This window comes from Struthio camelus, chromosome 1 (genome assembly GCF_040807025.1).
Source record: "Struthio camelus isolate bStrCam1 chromosome 1, bStrCam1.hap1, whole genome shotgun sequence".
NCBI lineage: Eukaryota > Metazoa > Chordata > Aves > Struthioniformes > Struthionidae > Struthio > Struthio camelus.
The window spans coordinates 33,008,570-33,027,159 of record NC_090942.1 but is presented as its reverse complement, the minus strand read 5'-3'; the positions used below and the strand labels follow the sequence as shown (position 1 = coordinate 33,027,159).

Here is an 18,590-nt window from a genome sequence, read left to right as displayed (position 1 = left end):
TACAATGTTCTACTTGCAAAACTATTATAAGTTTTAATATGAGAAGGCTATATTGTCTTTCAAAATATTTGTACTGTTTAATTCATGGCTGCTTTGTGGCATTTCAAAAACTAAGGAGCATACTGATGAATGACTGGATGACAGCTTTCAAAGAAATGCTTTTTCTTTTTGTAGCTAAACATTTGACAGTTTTCTTGCAAAAGTAAGTTTTCTGAATAATACTTTATAGAAATAGAACAGTAAGAATTCTACTCCAAATTTGTAAAAGCCAAAATCACATGAGCTGTAATTATTTTAGAAACTAAGTGGCCATCAACATTTTTTATTTCCAATCTTTGTTTTGTTGTTCTAGAACTGTACACTGTCATTATCTGTTCTTTCAGCAGTATTCAAAGGCTTTAGAAACTGCTGATATTCAGTCATGTACTCTTTAGTGAAGCCAGAAAGCTTTACAACATTAATGGACCATGTCACATATCAAAAGACAGTTAGCTACTGCCAAAGAGGGCTCCTGATGCCAGACAGATGACATTATTGAGTCATTAGAGTACTCTCATCTGCTAATTTTTAGAAGATCCATAAGAGTTCGTGAATCCCAAAACAAAAGCCTCTGTGCAGTAAATACGAGATTACATATTCTTCAGCATGCATTATTTAACAGTGTTTCTGCTTTGGATTCCACAAATCTTGTATAGATTAATCATTTAATAAAAGTCTGAAAATGGTGATGTTCCTTAGATGCTTTCCTGAATATAGCATTTTCTTATTTCACAAAAGGCTTAGAGAGGTTGCAAAAAAAGGCATAATTGGAGACTTTTAGTATCTCAAATTTTAGATTTGATCTTTTGGAACAGAGAGAACATGCAATCCCTGCTGTTCAATTAGAAGTGTGAAATCACCTGATACATTTTGCTATTTAATACTGATCCCAGCTAAGTGCAGCAGGGTCCTCTATGCATTTTTTTTCTCTGATGACAGTGCCCATACAGCACAATCCAGTTTTCTACTCATTTACTATCAAGCATAGAATCAATGTGTCTTCAGATCCGCTCCAGTCTAAACTGACGCTCCTTTTCCTGCCTCTGCCTAGTAAGTCTAGGGATGAGACTCTTAGTTTTCCATCTTTAGACTCATATATGCCAGACTAGGTTCCACAAATGTACGTGAGAAAAACTGAGCCATTATCCCTAATTCTTTGTCAATTTATATTGGCTTCGGGTCCACCACTGTAGGCCTGTGCCCAATTTAATCTCATCAGTAGCATACTAGGGGTTCTGAAAGGTTATGGACAAATGTCGTCTTCCAGCTAGCTCAATTAATAAAAAGGATTAACAAAGCTTAAATAGGGAAAAGATCAAATGATCAGTTTAGCTGGCTGTCAAAGAAAGGCAGACAGTAATCGTCAGCAAGGAGAAATCAGGCAGGCTGATAGGCAATAACATCATTTGCTGGCTTAGCTGTTTGAAGAACATCTTTATGTCTACATGCTATGTTGAGATGTGTTAAAAGCAACAGGCCAACACAGTGTGTTGCTTCAGTCATTTCCTACTGTGAATGAATGGTGATGAGCCATGATATCATAGAAAGCAAAGGTTTCATAACTGTTGTTTAGTGAAAATTTTCAAATAAGGGCAAGGAGTATTTAGTATACTAAGTACCACACTGTATCACAGAAGGCTTTTCATATCCTTTCATGGCCACTCTCTTTCAAATGAAAGAAGTTGAAAAGAGCATATACATCTGTGTGTGGATCTTCCTACATATGTAGACTATTACACATAAAAAGAACTTGACAAAAATCAACTAGGAAAGGAAATTAAATCATTTGAAGCTTATTCCTTCAGTCTCTCTACATCATCTATCAAAGTGATCTCATTGCAGACAACCAGTGATAATGATTGATATCCTAACTGTAATGAGGTCAGTAGGAATTCTGCCGTTGAATCCAGTCTGACAGGATTGCATCCAAACATGTTTCTAAAATTGAAAAACGGAACTATCTGGTTGAATACAAGTACCAAAGGAGCTACACACCCTACTACAAAGTAGGTGCATTCTGGAAACAAAATTGAGGTTATGCTGTACTAACGTGTTTTAAATTCAGGACAGGAATACACGTCAAGTAATTTGTTATCCTGACAGGTATGAAAGGAGAGCAGGGAGCAATGGAATTCCTGATAGCAAAGGTGCAGTACAAACCTCATCTTACAGACACCACAGGGAAACTACTGTCACACACAGAGGATGTCAGAGGCAGTTATTGTACCAAACAGACAAGTAAGGTAACCGCATGACAGAGATAAATGCTGGCATCTGTCAAGGTACAAATCCACAAACCATATATTGCCCTTGCAGTATGGTCTTAGGTCCGCATCCTTGCTAACTTTTTTTTTCTCATATGCTCACTTCTCCTTGCTATATCCTTTCTTCTTGAAGACTGCCTGCAGCCCTGAATACAAAATTCACAGCCAACAGCAGAGACCTCCACTGAACAACAGGCTCAGGAAAACAGCTTAAGCTCTGAAAGAAGAGCTGTTGTGCTGCAAGTGAAATCATGGGGCCAGGAGCATTCAGGAGCTGTTAAAATCTGTAACTTAATGTTTGTAGTATTTGATCATTTATGTATTCTCCTGGAGAAGGATATCTTGGTTTCGACTGGCTGGGTCATACAGCACTGGAAGCTTCTACTTGCTGGAACCTATGCAACAACAGGATATTCAACAGCTGGATGATAAACAGCCTGAAAATTCCAAGATCCTTCAAGAACAAGCTACAAGATCCTGGCTGAACTCCTGCGACCAAAATCAGAAAAAAAAAAGATTCAGGCTTTCCAGCACTGAATACTGTAAGGACAAAAGTGCCGAGCTCCAGAGCAGAATTCACATTATTAATTTGGATCTATATTCCCTATTACATTAAGCATAAGAGAGAGAGGTGTTTGTGCATGCCTACCTCAGCCAAGAGAAGCTACTAAAAATCTAAATTCTGTCTTTCTCCTGAGAGTTCTAAATAGTATTATATCAGCAAGAAACCAGAAATCAGAACCTAAAACCTCTACAACAGTCATGAGACCATGCCATGACTTTGAGTATGGAAGAAGGAAGAAGCAACATTTTGCACAGCAGTCTGGTAATGCAACTATGAAGTGGATAGAAACCTGGATTCTACGCTTTTTCAGTCCAGATGTCACGAGACTTCAAGTCTATACTAAGAGTCTATGCTTGTCTTGAAGCTGTGCCACTGTGCTGTGACGAAAACAAGAGTAACCACTTCTATTCATTTTTGCAAAGAAGAAGCAATAAAACTGTATTGCTGTCCAAAATCTAGGTAACTTTATGTGTAGGGCTGCCCTCTTCAAGGAATCAATACTCTGATACTCTAGTTACTCTTCTGTGGAAGCCATTTCTGATGCTTAGAGCGCTCAGTCCTACTTGGTAAACAATACATCCTGCTACAGTTGTTTTTTGAGAAAGAATAAAATTGAGCACTTTGTGGAACTTTCAAGTGAAACAAACAGTTACAGTGACAAAAAATATTTTTATTCAGTTTTATATGGTACAATAAACTCAGAGGATGAAGGAAGCTTTTTGTGGTTCTTTCCCTTTTAAGTACTAGGGGGAAGCTCTTAATATCAAAACGTAATTACATAAAGTTCTCTCTCAGTTCACCACCTCTTCCAGCTCCTTTAAAAGTAATGCTTTAAATTAATAAATGAATCCCATTTTAGTTTCAAAATGCATTACCTAAATGTTCCAGTAATGCTGGGAAAATTCAAAGACAACGATGACTTTCAATCAGTATAACATATTTGTGGTAAGCCTTTAATATGATTTTTTCTGCAGAATACATGGGCCCTTCCCGGGTGTACTTCCTATTTATCAGTACTCCAGCAACTCCATGCAGGCTACCTGCATGATTATGGTAAGAACAGCCTGAAGAATCAAACTCTTAAAATCCTTTTCATAACTTACTTTGGGGATACCAGTGAACAAGTTTCAAAACACCTTGAAAAGACTACTTTGGTTTCAAAAAGAGCAGGTGTTGATCTAGCATCCTTATAATTTAAGAGTAAGCTGGTAATCACTATTCTACATCAGTGCCAAAAAATGGGTCAAACAAAATGCCCCACCAGCCCTTCTAAACTTGTGTTAATTTTCAACCGACTAAACAAAGCATACTTTTGTGGTGAGCAAACTGTTTTTACAAAAGCTTTAACTTACAAAGCTGATGTACAAAGTAAGTTAAAAACTGATAGCATCATACTTTCTGAAAATTTTGAGAACAGCCACTGTATTTCACACTAGGTATTGTTTTAGGGAAGCTGTGTAAAGAAAAGACACAAGATTCAATTGTTTCTTTAGAAAAAGAACTCTTTTATGGCTCCCTTTAAATCCCACCTCCACTTTTAACATCTGCAAGCTGCAGAAATATTTTGTTTCTTACCAGCACTTTTTATGAATGAACTGAATTCACAAACATTTCACTAATCAAAGTCTGATGTGCTGCATCTTAATTGCTTATGCTTTTCTAGGTTCCTCAACCATCTCATTGTTTTGGTAAATATTTTCCACCCATCCAAAAGAAAAAAGTCACAATAAGTCCCAGAGAGAACAAAATACTATCTTTACTCTTTTAATAGCAAGTATTGTGTTAGCTGAATCTATGAAACTTACAGAAGTATAGTGGTTAAGTTTGGGAAAAAATGTTAAAATATATTGCAAGTATCTTAATCCATTTTTCTTGCATAAATTGAAATTATCTGATTCTTCAGGGCTGTGCAAACAGTCCAAGAGAACTGATGCTGTCTTGAGCATGCACATGAATTTGGAAGAACGGTTGTTGTATGTTATTCCACATCACCACCCAAGATACACAGCTATAACTCAAAGTTTTACAACTGCCTGAAAGACACTAACTGGTGGAAGCGCACGTTCCTTTGCATTCTACTCTTTTGGATGTGAAGCTTTAACACCTTCAAAAACTGTGTGGCCTGAGAGCTACCATTTCAGTCAGAGGACTGGAGAAACTTGTCTGAACAACCATAAGCAAACGGGAAGGTATGACAGTTGACAGTAGGTTATTTAAAAAACACCTACAGGGTTTAAATCTTCCTGGTAACATTTTACTTCTCTTTTCTCTGGCTGGATAGCATCCACTCCTGCTAGTCAAACATCCATTTTCCCTTTGAAGTACTTCCTGAGAATTTAATTGCCTAGTAAATTGCCAACAAAACTTTCAAGTTGCAGACTAGCCCTGAGAGACTCCAGAGGGAACAGCCTGGAACACTTATTCATCTTTCCACAGTCAATGAAGAGGGAAGAGTTGCTCCTGTGGCCTCCAGCCACAAAATCTATTTGTGACTAGACTAAGCTCACTGAACTAAATACAGGCAAATATAGGAGTTAGCAGTTCTCATTGAATATAATCTGAAGTTAAACTCAGGTAATATTTTTGAGAATTGGCATATTTATTCAGCTAATTAGTAGATCTAGCTGCATAAGCATTGCAACTCAAATTTGAAAATGTTTTATATTTGAAAATATATTTTTTTGACAATTTAGACTCCTACAGTTATTTAGCCTCTGTTACACAGTTTTATCATTCTTGGCAGGTCTTTTAAATTGACTGTTTCTCATCATACATTTCAGGTTGCCAAGGTTCAAATGATAACCCAACATAGGAAAGATAGTGGGAGAGGAGCATAAAATTGCTAAAATTTTTTTTGTTTACAGAGGTAGTTTTAGATTCTCAGCTTTGTAACTTTGAGATAAATAATCCTCCACAATAATGCAAATGGACTCAAGATTCCTGCAGCACAAGAAATGTGAAGGCTAAAACCAAGTAAAGTCTTTTCAAAGACAAAGCCAGTAAACTGTAGTAAAGGTCTTCAAAATGCTGATATAATTACACAATATTGTAAATTATGCAACTCACTCAATTCTAGAAAATCTGATATAACAATGTAATTTGAAATAATACTGAATTGCAGTAATGCCTAACATGATGTGACTAATCTAGTTAATTTATATAGTTTGGAAACAACTCTTTTACAAAGCAAAAAATATTGTTTATACTAGAATACAGAATGTTAATCACTCAAGACATTTTATTATGAATATTTTAGTGAATTCTTTTAAAATTACCAATTCAGAAAAATTATGATTTGAAAACATCAGATACTCAAGCCTGGTTACAGTGCTGGAATACCTTACGATGAAGGGCTAACCTTAACTGTATTATTTAGTTTTTAATTCAAGGATAAGCATTTTGCAAACAAGCCTATACTTTAATACAAAAATAAGGTATCAGTTAAGTAGCTCAAATATTACTTCTCATATTTTATGCTCAGATCTCAATACAAGATAATTTTACTGATTTTCCCACTTCACTGTGAAGCTTCTCCCACTTAGTGCTTTGTAATGCCCGTATCTAGCTGAGCATGCCCTAGCAACATAGTAGCTAAAAAAGTACAGAAAAAAATAGAGAAGGTGTGTTACTAAGAATAAAACATAAATATGCCGTAATCTTGAAACATCTATAAACATGGTAAAAAATTTAGAAGAAACAATGGAAATGAAAAATGCTTTGGAAGCTGCAATCTCTATGCCTCTAATCCTCAGATCTTTGTCTGAGGACAAATATCTCCATCATTTTTTAAAATATTGAAATATATGTACACATGTAGGAAAAAGAAGGGGAACAGGGATCAAGAAGAGGTCTTTTAAACTGCAGTTGGAAAAAGAGTATCAGGCTTTGCAGCATATACCTCATTGCACCGAACTTCAATCACTTTCTTCATAACCTTCAGCTCACTGGGATGAGTGATCATTTACTGTAAAAGTTATATGACACTAGTTTAATCATAGTTTAACTTTTATTTTGCAGCACAAATTTTAAGCAAATTCTCAGCTTGCTCTTCCATCCACAAATGCAATGACTTTGTTAGAATTACACTAACATGAGTTACACGTCTAGAAGGCCATTACGACACTTCCTCTTTTATCCTGGGATTCTATATAATCAAGTATCTGCTGGGCTTTCTGAGAGTAAAACCAAACAACGTGAATTAAGTTTTGAAGTCATGTTTTTTATTCTTCTCCAAAAAGTGTTATATTTAAAGAAACAGTTTCCTTTTTCAGTTTCTGCATTATAACCTAGGTTATTTGTTCTGAATAAAGAAAATCTCTCTTTGTGTAGAATATTATAGCCCCTTCCTTAATAGCTATCTTTGGACTTTTCTAGTCTTCAAATTATTTCAGTACCTCTTTCACTATAATTTGCTACAATAACATGCTTTCTTTTAAGCACTAATTTCTCGTAATTGTGAATGCCCCAAAGTCACAGTATTGGTTACAAAGCTGGAGAGGTTTTCTGTTGAACTGGACAGAGGTACTCTTGACTAAAACAGATATAGAATTTGGGGTGAGGGGAAAGCTTCGGTAAGTTTTCAATTACTTCCCATGATGTAAAATCAAGAGATTTAAAAGTACATACTCTAGACCAAATAGGATCAAAAAGTGACTCAGATTTCAAGAATAGGATTGGCCAATATCCATTGAGAATTGTGAACTATGTATAGCATCAGTTGACCCAAAGGGCACTTCATAGGCCTACAGTGGTGAGAAGCACCTGTTCTGTTTGGTAATATCAGTGAGGAAGAAAAAGAAGGGACAGAGGAAGAGAGACAGAAAAAGAAGACCAGAGACAAGGAAGTTCTGGGATCTATTGCTGATTGGTTCTTCAACCCTTGAATGATACCCAGAAGGGAGAAACTGTTTTATATTTACAAAAAGCTTTTAGTTTCAAGATTACATCTTCTTCTCTCTCTCACACACACGCACATGCACACAGAGGGAAATATGTGTGTTCACAGCTAAGAAATTCAATAAACTGCATATTTTCTTGAAGGAAAAATCTTTGGCATTTATCCCTCCCTTGCAGGCATAAAGTTCAATAAGAAGAATCTCTCTTTCAGACTTATCTTGAATGGAAACCAAAACCATAGGCACTGAACACATTAGCACTTCCTGTTTATATGAAATCTAAAGATCTACATACCCTTAACAGAACACATCCATATCATAGCATAGATTGGAAAAGGAAGACATTGCATTTCTTAGTGATGTAAAATGAGACTCCTAAAATACACTTTTTAAAACATTCAAAGAATTGAGAAAGAGTATTTCCTCAAAAAAAAAAAAAATCTGGTGCCTGTCTATTAGAAAAATGTGATGACCATGGTCTTTTGCTAGACAAGCTTTTTATTTTTAAACTTTATCTTTTGTTGATAAATACCTCAAACTAGTTTCCCTCCCTATCTGTCTTCAAGCAGTTTCTTGCATTGTCACATGCAGCACCATAGGGTAGCCAAAAATAAAAAGCCCCAAGAATGTCTTCGACCAGGCTTGAAAAGAGAGGAAGAAAACTATCTATTCATGCAGATGTTTGGCAGATTGTACATGGAAAGAAAGAAAGGAATATTCGCTAGTAAAAATGAAATGAAAATGTGGGACCAGAAAAATCAGCTTTTTACCAAAAGGAGAGGCTGAGGAAAGGCTCAATGGTCAAAGAACAAGCAAATAGGTAACAATATCTAAATGATTCATACAGCTGTCTTCACCAAAAAGTTCAACATTAGTCATCCGTCCAACCCTTCCTCCTCAGACAATGTGTATGTTGCTAGGACTAAATTTCCCATTTTGCTTTGCAAATCACCTCTCACAAAGTAGAGTAAGTTATGAGAATCCTGGTAAAGCTTAGTTGCTATGTTAAAGTTGTGCCTCTGCAAGCAGATTAGACCAATGTGACCAGTCATTTGAAGGGAAATGGGCAGTGGAGGAGTTAGGGCATACCGATAGTGCTCCTTTAGCATTATAAGGAGCAGCAAGGAGCGATCCTGCCTCCTCCTCAGCACTGGCGAGGCCACAGCTGGAGTGCTGGGTCCAGTCCTGGGCTTCCCATGGCCAGAAAAACATGGACATACTGGAGCAAGTCCAGTAAAAGGTCACAAAGATGATGAAGGGACTGGGGCATCCGTCATACGAGGAGAGGCTGAGGGAGCTGGGCCTGTCCAGTCTGGAGAAGAGAAGGCTCAAAGGGAGATCTTATCAGTGTGTATATAACTATCTGACAGGAGATTGTAAAGAAGATGAAGTCAGACTCTTCTCAGTGGTGCCCAGTGAAATGGCAAGAGGCAACAGTCACTAACTGAAAGACAGCAAATTCCACTTAAACATAAGAAAAAACTTTTAGACTGTGAGGGTGGTGAAACACATGAATAGGTTGCCCAGACAGCACTCTGCTCTAGCGGACCCTGCTTTGAGCTGTCTGCACCCCTAGAAGTCCCTTCCAAACAATCAATTCTATGATTCTATTAGGAAGAGACAAAAGAAGGGCAGCTGTGTCTGAACAACATGGACTTAGTATTAGTTGTTGTCCCCGCACAAGCTAAGCCTTCAACAGGAGAAAACAGTCACACATCAATTGCCTGTATGTGACTGCATTCTGTGAAGGCAAATTGCTCATTAGACTTAGGAGCAGCCTAAGCAATTATAGCCTAACCAGCTGCTTTTCTCTCCCCTGCATTTCCTGATGCCCAATACTTGAGGTTTAGCCAGTATGAGAACTGCATAACATAACATACAGATTAAGACAATGTATCTGTTTTCACCAATCAAATCACTACATTGTCTATTAGTGTCAGTATACACCCATCACTTGAAAGGATTTTTTTTTGCACCCCCTCCCCCACAAAGTCAGCACTCAAGTGGTAAGGTTAGTTTAATCAAAACAGGCTAATGTATGGCGGGAAGCCATCCTTCTGCTTTCACAACGCCTGTTCTCTTGCACCAAAGTATTGATAGTTATGCTTTACAGCTACAGGAGAAACGAGAGGAACCAATAAAATGTCCCATAGAAAAGCCAGAACATCTTACTCATGAGGAGCAGGCACCTGTGTACTGACCCAATTAGACATTCAAACACTTGTCACTTTGGAGCTGGCTGATTGTCACTCATCCAAGTAGCCTAAGGGGACCTATTGTACGGTGGCATTGCCTGACAGCAGAATTGGAGTTAGGGAGGCAATGAGGGCACAGCGATAGGGTGCCAGGATCCTGGTGAGCAAGAGCAGCTGCCAGCAAAGCCAAAAACCTTAGAGCTTCCTTAACTTGGTTAACATCCAAAAAGCTTTTCAAAATCTTCAATGGTTATCCTTTTTTCAGAGAAGTCCAGTTTGAAAACCTTACAGTAACAGCCCTCTTTATGGAAAGCTGCATTTAACTCTTGAGTGACTAACACACAAACCATGCGAGAAGAAACCCTTGAAAACCGGAAAAAATCTCTCTCTCCCTCTCTCTCTCTCTCTCCCCCTCTCTCTCACATTGGAGAGAAAGGATATCCTCAGTGATACCTTTTGCAACTCCACCAACATATAGTTCAAAAGTCAACACATTTCATTGCTTATTTCCTCCTTTCTCTGTTTTAAACCTATTATTCATGCTTTCAGATGCTCTGTCTGCTTGCACACATAAACGAGTGATAAAACACTGTGCAGCCGTCCACGCCTACGCACTATAAGAAAGGTCTGTTCCAGTAGACTGTACACAATACTGCACACTACCGCATTCAGGACCCCAAAATAAAACTTTTCTTTCAGAAAAGTCAAATATTAAAACACAGATGACTATTCAGCAGCTACTACTGACTTCAAGTAATGCTACTGCTGTTCTTATGTTGAAAGATTTATCCTATTCAAATACAAAAGTGAGGTGGAGGAGGGAAAAGATTAAAAAATGAATAATCAAAGCTTACTTCAAAACTTTCAAAACAGGCACTTTAACCTTAGGATCTAAACCATGGAACTGAAGAATTCATAATGCATCCATCACCAAAACTGTGATCTATGCTAGAGGAAAAAACTTTTTCGGTACAAAATATCCCAAGATCTGTCCAGCTTCTGTTTTGCAGAGACTCACTTGTTTAGTGTCTGACTTGTCCTGACACCTGTTCTCTCCAGCTGTGAACATCAGAGATGATTAAGCTTACATTCAAATATAGGAAGCTATGAAATACTTTTAGCTGCTTTTCCAGGTAATATATTTGATTTGAGCCCTTCAGCTAGAAGTTGAGATGACATTTTAAAATTTATACTAATCACAAACACTTCACCCAGACAAACATGGAAATGCAGCTAAACGCAGAATATATTATATGACTCTCCTGATAGTATGTAAACGTAAAACCAGTAGCTTTTTTTCCTCATAGAAAAAAAAAATCATTTTTCCTCATGATAAACATCATGGGATGTTTAAATTCAGCAGCAGATAATTATCTTACCTTTGTACAAATAACTTCAGAGCAAGACGGTCTGTCTTTCCTTTCTTTCTTATCCTCTGTATCTCAGGTCTTTATGTTACTGCCTGGCCTGAAAAAATAATATATAACCTGAAATATTTATATAGGATAGTAATTACATTCACTATTAAATTATAACAAATACATCAGATATGTCTTGATATAGCTGCAATATTAAATTCAGTGTAGCTTAAGTAAAGTTAAGTGGTATGGTGTTTTACCAGGAATGTGGAGCTGAAGGAAAAATAAGAAACATTAGAAACAAAACCAAATTTCCTAAGTTTCAAAATTACCTACATTTAGCACCCCAAAATGATATAACTAGTCCCATCAGATTAAACTAGACCAACCCATACAGATATCCAGGTTTTCCATACTATCAAATGAAAAACAATCAGTGTTTCCGTAAGCTTCAGAGAGTCATCTTGACCAAGCCCACAGGAAATCCAGCACCACCTTTTTAAAGTTCAGGAACCTAACTGAAAGCCCACTGCTTGCCTCTGTCTCCTCAGGACCAAAGGCTACAGTGCTTTTTGGGAACCAGGTGCCTACAGCCTGCACAGGCTTCTGAAAAGACATCTTCTGGAAGAGGGCATAGCAGTGATGGCAGCAAGCTTCTACCACATGAAAAGCTTGTGGTCACAGCATTTCACAAAAAAGTGAGAGATCTGGGCTTATGGTTGATTTGAAGCTGCCTGATCTCCCACCTTCCAGATGACTATCCTAAACTTTAGTCGAGGAGAGGAAGAGAATAACCCCCTCCACACAGCCAAATCCCCCAAATTAAAAACACAAACAACGAGGAATCAGCAGGACAAGTTTTGTTTGGAAATCAACTGCTACCTTGTTCCACTACTCAAAAGAATTCTTCATTTGGTTCCTCTCTCTCCTCCTACCATTTGTTATGTTAAGCGCTATTTTAAATAGATTGAGGTTTTATTGAGAAGGAGCCTATTTTGCTGCTTATTTTTCCATATTTAAGTATGTGTGGAGTTGAACTTTCAAGTGAGGAAGGTTCAAGTAAGGTCACAAATTTTGAAAGCGAGCCTCCAAAAAGTTCTAATTCCCAGAATTCCCAGTGCAGTCATTTACTTCACAGTACACGTGCTCATATGCAAACTCAGCTATGCTTGCCACTACAAGCAGCCCTTATTTCAGTGAACTGCTGGTGGAGTGAAGGGCTAAAAGCAACAGATTAGTGTCAGTTAAGCCACCAATTACTTTATATGCTGCACATTAAAATATCAGTTTTATCTTTAAAAAAGTAATTGAAGTTTATTGTTCACTTTTATGGCTGCTTAGCACCACAGTATAAAGCAAAGCAGGAGAGAATGCAAAATCTCACCTTACATTAGTGATTCATTAAGATTAGTTTAGTTTCCTGCCAATCTGATAAGTGGTCATCATACAATTTCTTTCAGAAAATTTTAAAAAGGATTTTTACTGTGAAAATGTTCTGTTACCTGGCACAACCTTAAGTGTTGACCAGAACTCTCTTGTAACTGTTTCCTCCAGTAGCAAAGAGCACTTTGCTCATAAACGACTCTAACACGCTCTTTCAAATCAACTTGTTGGTCTTACATAACAAAGCACTAGAAAGAATATGTTGTCTTTTAACTGTGTAAGCTTGGCATATATCATTTATTTCACTGGCTTGGGTAATCCATGGGATTGTCTTCATCTTTACTCAGGCACTCAAATCCTTCCCCATCCCCATCTACATTTTCAGCTGGACCAGCCGCTAGCGAACAGAAACGACCTCGATTAGCCAAAGTTAGCTCTGCACTTGCACTTAGAACTGCTATAGCATGAAATTCCTGGATGACCGAAACACTACAGTATGACAATAATCATGCATAGTCTTACTGTTACATGAAGATAATGGATATATCTACCCTGCCACTCATGCTGCTTCCTGCCTCTGTTTTGGACCACCAACTCCGAGATAAAAGCAGAGCATATTTTACGGCATGTCCCACCCCAGGGGCCACTCCCAAAGGGCAGTATTTTAATAAGACAGCATAAATTTGGATCCTTCATCCTAGAGAGCCCTACAGGCCCACCCAACAGGACGTTGCACCCTCAAACACTCCACGGACTGGCATGCGATACCCCTGGGCACACTGCACACTCACTGAATTATGCTGCAAAATCCTCACTTTGGTGGGCTGCAACACAGCTTTTGCTATTTCACTCTGAATTAAAAGCACTAAATAGCTGTATCTTAGCGCAGCAGGGACACCACAGTACCTAGAAGAAACTCAGATAATGCAGGGTGTATTTTGGCCAGTCTGTTTTGGAAGAGACCAGTTTTCTAAAACAGTTTGAAATGTGGAGATAGACCAGTCCTTGCCAGTTAGCCTTCCTTGACAACAGAGATTTGTCCCTGTTTTGCTTTTACTAACAGTAAAGAACAGCTGTAACCTCCAGGGCTATGTATAAAAGTTAGGCATGGTCTTAAACCCAGGAGTGGTTTGTGCATAAGATTTCACAGCAAAAAACACAGCTTTGCAGGTCCACAGACCTTTGTTAACACTGTGGAGAATTTTTGCCAGCGAGTTCAAAGACTCATTTTAAAGAAGGGGGAGGAAGGGGATAAAAAAGCAGTTAGTTCCCTTTATACTTTTGAACTAAATATACATGGCTTGGGATGTATTTTAATGAATTACAATTTTAACATTTTATTGAGAGAAAAGAAACTGCACCCGAGCAACTGTTAAACTGTTTTGAACTTCCGTGTGTGAAATGGTCAGAATATTAGTCTTTTTGGATGTCTGGACTACATTCATTCTGCTCCAAAAATAAATATTTGCTATAGTTGCTCTTGACATCTGCTGCTTTAACTTATTTACAGTCCATGACCAGATTCTTTTTCTGTGAGGTTATTTTCTCTGATAGTCTCTTAGGAGGGAGCTTAACAAAAGCTTGAAACTTCAGTGAAATCACGCCCAGGAGTTGTTCTGTAAAACATATACACAAGAGTGCTTGAACGTCCAAAAAGCAACTCAGATATATGAGGAAGTAAAGAAGCAATCTCAGTTTACAAATATACTGTATGACATTTTTTGCTCTTTGACAGTAAACATAAAACTTGGAATTGTTATTCACACGCAGACAGTACTCTGAATGACTTGGTGACATCATCCTATTGAAGTCAACAGGAAAAGTTCCACTTATTTTACTGGGGCCAGGACACCCCTCATGTCCAAACCTGTTAGTTAATAACTAGATGTTCGTTATTTAAATTAAGAGGAGCATTTCCATCCTTACAGAACAATTATGAGTATATGAGACAGTATGAATCAAAAAAAAAAAAAAAAAAAAGATCAAGAGCGGAGGGGAAGGTTTAAAAACATATCCAAAACTAACTTGTTTTATAAGAAAGCCTAAAGACTAGATAAAACATATTTTATAATGTATTACACATATTTGGGCTTAAGTAATTTCTGATTGTCTTCTTATGAGTCTAGCTACTAGAACATTGTATGGGTAATGGATGTATTGGATGGGTAATATACACTTTTTACTTTTCTGCACCAGAGCATTATGCTTATTAATTACTATGTACTGATTTGTTTAAAAATTTGTGAAAAAGCTACAATTTACCTTGCATTGTTGCTTTTAAAACACTTATGCTAACATATATTAAGTGTTGATAGACTTAGGGGAGCACAATTTAAAATGAAAAGAGCAAATATGCTAATATAAAGTTATGCAAAAAGTTCCAACATAAAAAATTCAAAACATAAAAATTCTATCTACATTTTATAATCAGATTGGCCACATGGTTTTAGATAAAACGTATTCAATATACTCATTAAAAATTAAGACATTTTAATGGTCTTAATATAAACCTTAAAAGTAGTAGAAAAAAGTAATACGCAGCTTTCTCTTAAAATGAATTACATATACACATATAAATTCAGCATTTCCTTTTATTTTACAATGCCACAGAAAGTTAATGCAAAAAAATTTCACGGGGAACTGATAAAAATGTTTGCTTTGTGATATTTAAAATTTATTTAAGTATGCTTAAGCACAGGTTTACGCTATTCAGTATTACAGAGCTCCACTACTCATTCTCATGTCGTTTCTTCTTTCAAAATTAAGGACTGATGAGTAGCCCTCTGAAAAGGAGAAACTATCCTGTTGGTTGAGGCCAGTAATCCATCTTTCTGTCCTATCTATCTTATTTATGGTGGTTGCCAACCTCAGATGATTCTGACAAAGTAGTAATAGAAAAAATATTCTGAAGTACACCAAAAGTAATTGTTCAGTTTTCCATTTCTCATATATACACCCTCACAAATACATTTATTAAGGTATGTAGTCTAACCTAGATTATATTCATATCCTTTAAAACAATGAGTTAATTTTTCACAAATTAGTCCAATGTATTATAATAATCAAAACGGAAATTGAATTTCATTTATCTTTAATACATTGCAAAGTCATGGCCTTCCTCCCCAGATACCAATTGAATTATAGCTGCATTGATTTTAATTCCTAGACTATTAACCAAAGTCACATGTTTCAGTAAGTTGCACAGAAGAGGTTTATTCCCCCTTGCAGAGGTATAAACTCCATTTCCAGAGGTGTAAACTCCATATTCTTGTTTCCTCCCTTCAAATAAACCAAACTAACTGATACTAAGACACACAAATTGTAACTATTTAAATGACCATCAAAAACAGACGAGAAAAGAGAAACGGGCTATTACCTTGTGCATGCAGCTATTCCGTCCTCTTCCCATTTTCTTATTAGAGAGAGATAAGAATTGGTAATATTCCCTCCTTCACGTTGTAATCTTGACAAAATTCTGCTGTTGTTGGACTATGTGCAGAAGCATGTACAAAAAAGAGCTGTTTCCAGCAGCCAATCCCTTTGTCCTTGGACCTCCCAAGCTTCTGTGTGATCAGCACAGGCTTTGTGGCAATACAATAGGGGTTAAACATTTCCCTGTATTTATTTAAAAGCAGAGCTAAATCTGCTTAGCTGCACGAATATTTTAGTAAAACGATGCTCACTGCATTATGCTCTTTTCCCTGCTTGTTTGTTGCTAAGAGTAATTTTCTTTTCTTAGATAGAAGAAGCCAAGGGAAAAAAAAAAACTCTGATTCCTCCTTATTATACACAGCGCTTAAATAACACAGCCAGTCAAATAACAAAGATTTTTATCCAGATATTTCCTTATCCAGAATTTCCCCCCGAACAACTGCCCATAGCTTACCTCTTTTTTAACTTAGAAATCTCGTTTAATTTTTTTCCTTTACGTGCTACTTGATGAATTGCCAATGGTGTAGCACTCAGCTCACCATCAGTAGTGCCTGAGAGGCTGATTATTGCAAAAGCCGCTATTTATTCTGACAGGTGAAATTCCAGTTCAAGCAAGCAAATGTATCCATACTGAGAAATAAATGAAAACATTTTAGAAGAGCTGAATGTGCTTGCCCACAGTATTAAGGCCACCAATTTCTCACTGCACATGAACTTTCATTTTCCAAATAACTATCTTGAAGCAACACTGGTGCAGACAGTAGCTTTTTAAGAAAGAAACCCTATTCTAAACCTTACATTTCTGTTCTGCCATAAAGCAAGATTTAAGTTCAGTTAAAATGTTTCTAATTTTAAGGGGTTTGCTGCTTTTTATAGATAGCAATCTAAGTATTCTGTCAGCATTTATTAGCAACAGCATTAGTTCAGAACAATAACTTCATCTGCTCCTTTGAAGCCTATTCTGTTTTCAAGGCTTATTTAGAATACTGCTGTTCTTCACAAAAGCACAATCTACACATAAGAATCTACTTCAAAGCAGACTGCCAATGAGGTTCGGCAATGACTGCAACCACCTGACCTCTTCAACATAACGAAACAGAACCAGAGCATCTTAATTGAGCTCCCACTTGACATATATATCTTGCTTCTAAAGCTGTAACTAACTTAGCTAAGAATAGTAGAACCTTAGAAAAATAGAAACTACAATTACAGGCAATTTGTTTTTGACTTGAAGATTTATCGTCAAATAATATAGTGTTGATTGGGCAAAACCTCTGCCATTCAAAGTTATTCCTTTTTAATTGACATTTACAACTGTATATTTTAATGACACCAGCTGACATGAAAAGTAAACAATTAGCTACTTACTGCACCACAAACATGGTACATTATTAATCTATTATTCATACTTACTGCCATTTAATTCTTGCAAAAGCTCAATTTTCAAAATTGCTATTTGCTTAGCTTCAAACATTCCTTCTAAAATGAAGTACCAAACAAACAAGACAATCTTCCTTGCCAATGCAGTGTCTTAAATATTTGTTTCCCTGTGCTTTTGACAGCACAGAAAATTAAGAAATTAGTCAAAATATAACAGATTGAACAGATTTTTTTTTTTTAACTGGGTTTAAGAGGAGATTGTTCTCTGAATTTTAGAGCTGAAAGAAGAAGGGATGGGTCTGATTTTGTAGCCTGATTGACCAAGCTTAATCAGAATTATTTCTGCACACTGCTTCACTACAGCTGTGGACCTATTAAACACTAAATGTTTCTGGAGGCCCATTCCCTTTCAGCTTCCCACTGTGACTCGTGCTTTTCAAATAGTAGCTACGCAGTGGGCTACTAAAAACATTAAAGAAATGGAGGTGCTGTATTTAATGGACAGCTCAAAACCCATAACAAAATCTGTCACTTGACCGTCAGGACGGCAGCTATCATAATAAAACAGATTCTTTGTGACGGAGAGTTGCAAAAGAACCCTTCAAACTGATTCTCTTACCTTGCAATACATTTTCATTCTGAGAAGGTTTTCAGTGATAGCAGCTATTTTTTCTTCAACAAAAATAACCGTGTCTGCTTCTGAAAATGTTCAGTGAGATACACGTATTTTCTGATAATCATAATATTATCTCTTGCATCCAGTTTTACATCTTATTACCATCTTAGCCTCAGGAAGCTTTTAAACAAATATAACCACTAGGAATGTCTTATTGCATAATTTATATATTAACAAAACTCCTTTTTTAATCTATTAAACTATTTAAGCTAGTTCTAAAATGCAGCTTATTAAATGGACTTAAATACCCTGCCCTAATTTCTCTTCTTCATTAAAAAAAAAAAAAGGTCATACAGCCCCTTTACTATATTGACTATATGTAACCAAAGAAACATGGTTAGCCATATTTCAGTCTAAAAATAAGTGACAACAATATAAAAATGTTATACCAAACTTTAGTGCC

At 36.8% G+C, this 18,590-nt stretch overlaps 1 protein-coding gene across 31 annotated transcripts in view; it reads right to left on the bottom strand.

Moving 5' to 3' along the window:
• NRCAM (neuronal cell adhesion molecule) overlaps window positions 1–18,590 on the bottom strand; it is a 155,331-nt gene that overhangs the window by 88,360 nt on the left and 48,381 nt on the right. For 25 of the 31 annotated variants that reach the window (XM_068933298.1, XM_068933439.1, XM_068933318.1 and 22 more), the window contains exon 2: window positions 11,338–11,425. The exons of 1 other annotated variant lie outside the window; for it this stretch is intronic. The gene's annotated coding sequence lies outside the window, so the exon portion shown is untranslated. Of the gene's footprint in view, window positions 1–11,337; window positions 11,426–16,075; window positions 16,276–18,590 lie in introns of those variants that run through there. 5 more of the 31 variants (XM_068933430.1, XM_068933310.1, XM_068933363.1 and 2 more) reach the window with 4 other exon arrangements.